Source organism: Pseudophryne corroboree, chromosome 10 (genome assembly GCF_028390025.1).
Source record: "Pseudophryne corroboree isolate aPseCor3 chromosome 10, aPseCor3.hap2, whole genome shotgun sequence".
Lineage (NCBI taxonomy): Eukaryota > Metazoa > Chordata > Amphibia > Anura > Myobatrachidae > Pseudophryne > Pseudophryne corroboree.
Genome location: NC_086453.1, coordinates 323,013,301 through 323,020,667, shown reverse-complemented (window position 1 = coordinate 323,020,667; position 7,367 = coordinate 323,013,301). Strand labels below are relative to the sequence as shown.

Below are 7,367 nucleotides of genomic sequence, written 5' to 3'. Positions count from 1 at the left end.
TAAAAATGAGGATGGTTTTAAGAGTGGTGATAGTCGGTGAAGATATATAATTTTAAAATGACATCCGACATTAATTATGTGCATATGTGCTGAATAGTGTGGGATTATATAGAGGAGGGTTAAAACTAGTGAAATGGTGAGAGTAATCAGTCATATACTAATTCTTAGTGACATATATAGAAAGTGCATCTGTGTATGACGGATAGTGGAGATTAATTATATACTTAATTAATTATAATAATAATAAAATTCTGTGCAGTGATGATTTACACGTGTATACATATTATATTATTATTACTAGGAGCCTGACAAGGCTCGCTTTTATACAGTACCCAATCTTCGCAAGTGGTTACCCACTTGGTACTGGTTGGGCCCAACACTGCTATGCTTCCAAGATCGGGCGGGATTGGGCGTGAGACCAGTGCGGTATGACTGTACCATATAGTGAAATTAGTCAGGCACATACTACTAAAGATTTTTATTAGGATCATTCGCAAACTATATACAGTGTTTTACATATAGTGATAGTCGGAGTAAAATAATTCCGATGAGGTGAATCGTGCTTGGAAAAGGAAGAAGTAGCTTGTCTGCAATCAGAAGAGTTTTGAAGGGGGTACTTCTCTCATAAAAATGGGGCGATCTCATATCCCTCGTTGAAGCCCATGGGGTGTGCAGTTTTCAGTTGGAATATCCAGAACATCTCTCCTTGGGAGAGCTTCTTAGCCAAATCTCCGCCCCTTTCGCCACTGGTCACGTGTTCGATGGCTTTAAAGGTCATCTCTTCTGGATTGGAATTGTGTTTCAGTTTAAAGTGTCTGTACAGCAGATGAGTCTCTACTTTGTTTTTGATACTTCGTACATGTTCTTGTATCCTAATTTACAAAGTTCTTTTTGTTTTACCCACATATTTCATGAATTCTTTGATTTTGAATTCTTGAATGCCGTCCGTATTGCAGAAGATTTTTCTATTAGGATTGAGGAATTTACAGATGTTACAGTGTCCACACTTGTAAGATCCGACGCATTTGGGGAGAGAGTTAGAATTTCCCTCTGGTGGGATTTCTCGTAACATGCTAGGCGCGAGAATGTCTTTCAAATTGCGTGATTTCCGGAAAACAAGTTCTGGTTGGGGTGGAAGGATCTGTTTTAAGATGGGGTCCATCAAGAGTATGTCCCAGTGGGTTCTTAATGAAGTCCTAATAGTCTGTTCATGAGAACTGTAGGTAGTAACAAAGGATAGCGACTCCTTTTTTGCCGTGTTTTCCTTTAATGTCAGCAGATTCCCTCTCTCTAAGTTTCTCGTCTTGGTGACTGCTTCATCTAGTATGGCTTTCGGATAGAGTTTTTCCTCGAATCTTTTTCTGTATGTTCCAAGTTGTTCCTCACAGTCTTCGTTTTTGTGGCAGTTCCTCTTTATTCTATGGAATTGTGAGTAAGGGATGTTGTTCTTCCATTTTTTAGAGTGATTGCTCTTATAGTGAAGGTAGCTGTTCTTATCAACATCTTTTATGAAGTTTTTTGTAGACACTGCCTCTTCCTCTCCAGTTAAAATCAGGTCCAGGAATTCAATGGACTCTTTATTCAAATTGTAGGTAAATGATAAGTTAAAATCATTAATTTGTAGAAGTTTAAAAAAGTCCATAAATAATTCGGCGCTCCCATCCCATATGATCAGGATATCGTCGATATATCTTTTATACATGACAATAGATTCCTTGAAGTGCTGTGTGGTGTATATGTGCTTCTCCTCCCATTGTCCCATGAATAAATTAGCGAAACTAGGGGCAAAAATGGTCCCCATAGCGGTGCCACACCGTTGCAGATAAAATTTGTCTAAAAACTTAAAATAATTCCGGCTTAAAATGAATTTCATTAGATCACAGATAAAATTCCTATGGGATTCGGTGAGGGAGTTGTCTTTGTCCAAATATTCTCTGCTTGCCTCAATTCCCTTTTCGTGCTCGATACAGGTATATAGAGATTGGACATCAATAGTTATCCATATATATGACTCTTTCCATTTCACATTCTTGATTTCATTCAGGACCATGGTGGTATCTTTGAGGTACGATGGTAATTTTTTGACATACGGATTTAAAAACACATCCACATACTTAGATAGATTAGATGTAAGGGAGTCTATCCCGGCGACGATTGGTCTCCCTGGTGGATTGGACAGGCTCTTGTGGATTTTAGGCAGGAAATAAAATATGAGGGTCGTGGGGTTGGATTGCATTAAAAAAGAAAATTCATCCTTTGTGATGACATCATTCCTCAGTCCCTGTAGAAGTAGGGACCTTAGTTCATCTATATATAGGTCTTTCGGGTCGTCTGTCAGCACCGTATAGGAGTTGGAATTTCCTAGGAGTCTCTGTGCTTCTTGTATATAATTAGCCCGATTCATAATCACTAGAGATGAGCGGGTTCGGTTTCTCTGAATCCGAACCCGCCAGAACTTCATGTTTTTTTTCACGGGTCCGAGCGACTCGGATCTTCCCGCCTTGCTCGGTTAACCCGAGCGCGCCCGAACGTCATCATGACGCTGTCGGATTCTCGCGAGGCTCGGATTCTATCGCGAGACTCGGATTCTATATAAGGAGCCGCGCGTCGCCGCCATTTTCACACGTGCATTGAGATTGATAGGGAGAGGACGTGGCTGGCGTCCTCTCCGTTTAGAATAGATTAGAGAGACACTTGATTTACTAATTTTGGGGAGCATTAGGAGTACTCAGTACAGTGCAGAGTTTTGCTGATAGTGACCACCAGTTTTATTTATAATCCGTTCTCTGCCTGAAAAAAGCGATACACAGCACACAGTGACTCAGTCACATACCATATCTGTGTGCACTGCTCAGGCTCAGGCCAGTGTGCTGCATCATCTATTATCTATATATAATATTATATATATCTGTCTGACTGCTCAGCTCACACAGCTTATAATTGTGGGGGAGACTGGGGAGCACTACTGCAGTGCCAGTTATAGGTTATAGCAGGAGCCAGGAGTACATAATATATTATATAGTGAGTGACCACCAGACACACAGTGCAGTTTATTTAATATATCCGTTCTCTGCCTGAAAAAAGCGATACACACAGTGACTCAGTCAGTCACATACCATATCTGTGTGCACTGCTCAGGCTCAGGCCAGTGTGCTGCATCATCTATATATATTATATATCTGTCTGACTGCTCAGCTCACACAGCTTATAATTGTGGGGGAGACTGGGGAGCACTACTGCAGTGCCAGTTATAGGTTATAGCAGGAGCCAGGAGTACATAATATTATATTAAAATTAAACAGTGCACACTTTTGCTGCAGGAGTGCCACTGCCAGTGTGACTAGTGACCAGTGACCTGACCACCAGTATATATAATATTAGTAGTATACTATCTCTTTATCAACCAGTCTATATTAGCAGCAGACACAGTACAGTGCGGTAGTTCACGGCTGTGGCTACCTCTGTGTCGGCACTCGGCAGCCCGTCCATAATTGTATATACCACCTAACCGTGGTTTTTTTTTCTTTCTTTATACATACATACTAGTTACGAGTATACTATCTCTTTATCAACCAGTCTATATTAGCAGCAGACACAGTACAGTGCGGTAGTTCACGGCTGTGGCTACCTCTGTGTCGGCACTCGGCAGCCCGTCCATAATTGTATATACCACCTAACCGTGGTTTTTTTTTCTTTCTTTATACATACATACTAGTTACGAGTATACTATCTCTTTATCAACCAGTCTATATATTAGCAGCAGACACAGTACAGTGCGGTAGTTCACGGCTGTGGCTACCTCTGTGTCGGCACTCGGCAGCCCGTCCATAATTGTATATACCACCTAACCGTGTTTTTTTTTTCTTTCTTTATACATACATACTAGTTACGAGTATACTATCTCTTTATCAACCAGTCTATATATTAGCAGCAGACACAGTACAGTGCGGTAGTTCACGGCTGTGGCTACCTCTGTGTCGGCACTCGGCAGCCCGTCCATAATTGTATATACCACCTAACCGTGGTTTTTTTTTCTTTCTTTATACATACATACTAGTTACGAGTATACTATCTCTTTATCAACCAGTCTATATATTAGCAGCAGACACAGTACAGTGCGGTAGTTCACGGCTGTGGCTACCTCTGTGTCGGCACTCGGCAGCCCGTCCATAATTGTATATACCACCTAACCGTGGTTTTTTTTTCTTTCTTTATACATACATACTAGTTACGAGTATACTATCTCTTTATCAACCAGTCTATATATTAGCAGCAGACACAGTACAGTGCGGTAGTTCACGGCTGTGGCTACCTCTGTGTCGGCACTCGGCAGCCCGTCCATAATTGTATATACCACCTAACCGTGGTTTTTTTTTCTTTCTTTATACATACATACTAGTTACGAGTATACTATCTCTTTATCAACCAGTCTATATATTAGCAGCAGACACAGTACAGTGCGGTAGTTCACGGCTGTGGCTACCTCTGTGTCGGCACTCGGCAGCCCGTCCATAATTGTATATACCACCTAACCGTGGTTTTTTTTCCTTTCTTTATACATACATACTAGTTACGAGTATACTATCTCTTTATCAACCAGTCTATATTAGCAGCAGACACAGTACAGTGCGGTAGTTCACGGCTGTGGCTACCTCTGTGTCGGCACTCGGCAGCCCGTCCATAATTGTATATACCACCTAACCGTGGTTTTTTTTTCTTTCTTTATACATACATACTAGTTACGAGTATACTATCTCTTTATCAACCAGTCTATATATTAGCAGCAGACACAGTACAGTGCGGTAGTTCACGGCTGTGGCTACCTCTGTGTCGGCACTCGGCAGCCCGTCCATAATTGTATATACCACCTAACCGTGTTTTTTTTTTTCTTTCTTTATACATACATACTAGTTACGAGTATACTATCTCTTTATCAACCAGTCTATATATTAGCAGCAGACACAGTACAGTGCGGTAGTTCACGGCTGTGGCTACCTCTGTGTCGGCACTCGGCAGCCCGTCCATAATTGTATACTAGTATCCAATCCATCCATCTCCATTGTTTACCTGAGGTGCCTTTTAGTTGTGCCTATTAAAATATGGAGAACAAAAATGTTGAGGTTCCAAAATTAGGGAAAGATCAAGATCCACTTCCACCTCGTGCTGAAGCTGCTGCCACTAGTCATGGCCGAGACGATGAAATGCCAGCAACGTCGTCTGCCAAGGCCGATGCCCAATGTCATAGTACAGAGCATGTCAAATCCAAAACACCAAATATCAGTAAAAAAAGGACTCCAAAACCTAAAATAAAATTGTCGGAGGAGAAGCGTAAACTTGCCAATATGCCATTTACCACACGGAGTGGCAAGGAACGGCTGAGGCCCTGGCCTATGTTCATGGCTAGTGGTTCAGCTTCACATGAGGATGGAAGCACTCAGCCTCTCGCTAGAAAAATGAAAAGACTCAAGCTGGCAAAAGCAGCACAGCAAAGAACTGTGCATTCTTCGAAATCCCAAATCCACAAGGAGAGTCCAATTGTGTCGGTTGCGATGCCTGACCTTCCCAACACTGGACGTGAAGAGCATGCGCCTTCCACCATTTGCACGCCCCCTGCAAGTGCTGGAAGGAGCACCCGCAGTCCAGTTCCTGATAGTCAGATTGAAGATGTCAGTGTTGAAGTACACCAGGATGAGTAGGATATGGGTGTTGCTGGCGCTGGGGAGGAAATTGACCAGGAGGATTCTGATGGTGAGGTGGTTTGTTTAAGTCAGGCACCCGGGGAGACACCTGTTGTCCGTGGGAGGAATATGGCCGTTGACATGCCAGGTGAAAATACCAAAAAAATCAGCTCTTCGGTGTGGAGGTATTTCACCAGAAATGCGGACAACAGGTGTCAAGCCGTGTGTTCCCTTTGTCAAGCTGTAATAAGTAGGGGTAAGGACGTTAACCACCTCGGAACATCCTCCCTTATACGTCACCTGCAGCGCATTCATAATAAGTCAGTGACAAGTTCAAAAACTTTGGGTGACAGCGGAAGCAGTCCACTGACCAGTAAATCCCTTCCTCTTGTAACCAAGCTCACGCAAACCACCCCACCAACTCCCTCAGTGTCAATTTCCTCCTTCCCCAGGAATGCCAATAGTCCTGCAGGCCATGTCACTGGCAATTCTGACGAGTCCTCTCCTGCCTGGGATTCCTCCGATGCATCCTTGCGTGTAACGCCTACTGCTGCTGGCGCTGCTGTTGTTGCCGCTGGGAGTCGATGGTCATCCCAGAGGGGAAGTCGTAAGCCCACTTGTACTACTTCCAGTAAGCAATTGACTGTTCAACAGTCCTTTGCGAGGAAGATGAAATATCACAGCAGTCATCCTACTGCAAAGCGGATAACTGAGTCCTTGACAACTATGTTGGTGTTAGACGTGCGTCCGGTATCCGCCGTTAGTTCACAGGGAACTAGACAATTTATTGAGGCAGTGTGCCCCCGTTACCAAATACCATCTAGGTTCCACTTCTCTAGGCAGGCGATACCGAGAATGTACACGGACGTCAGAAAAAGACTCACCAGTGTCCTAAAAAATGCAGTTGTACCCAATGTCCACTTAACCACGGACATGTGGACAAGTGGAGCAGGGCAGGGTCAGGACTATATGACTGTGACAGCCCACTGGGTAGATGTATGGACTCCCGCCGCAAGAACAGCAGCGGCGGCACCAGTAGCAGCATCTCGCAAACGCCAACTCTTTCCTAGGCAGGCTACGCTTTGTATCACCGCTTTCCAGAATACGCACACAGCTGAAAACCTCTTACGGCAACTGAGGAAGATCATCGCGGAATGGCTTACCCCAATTGGACTCTCCTGTGGATTTGTGGCATCGGACAACGCCAGCAATATTGTGTGTGCATTAAATATGGGCAAATTCCAGCACGTCCCATGTTTTGCACATACCTTGAATTTGGTGGTGCAGAATTTTTTAAAAAACGACAGGGGCGTGCAAGAGATGCTGTCGGTGGCCAGAAAAATTGCGGGACACTTTCGGCGTACAGGCACCACGTACAGAAGACTGGAGCACCACCAAAAACTACTGAACCTGCCCTGCCATCATCTGAAGCAAGAAGTGGTAACGAGGTGGAATTCAACCCTCTATATGCTTCAGAGGTTGGAGGAGCAGCAAAAGGCCATTCAAGCCTATACAATTGAGCACGATATAGTAGGTGGAATGCACCTGTCTCAAGTGCAGTGGAGAATGATTTCAACGTTGTGCAAGGTTCTGATGCCCTTTGAACTTGCCACACGTGAAGTCAGTTCAGACACTGCCAGCCTGAGTCAGGTCATTCCCCTCATCAGGCTTTTGCAGAAGAAGCTGGAG

General features: G+C 43.8%; 1 pseudogene; it reads right to left on the bottom strand.

The window, feature by feature from the left end:
• Positions 1-320: 320 nt before the first annotated feature.
• Positions 321-440, bottom strand: LOC134967192 (5S ribosomal RNA; annotated as a pseudogene).
• Between the last annotated feature and the right edge of the window lie 6,927 nt (positions 441-7,367).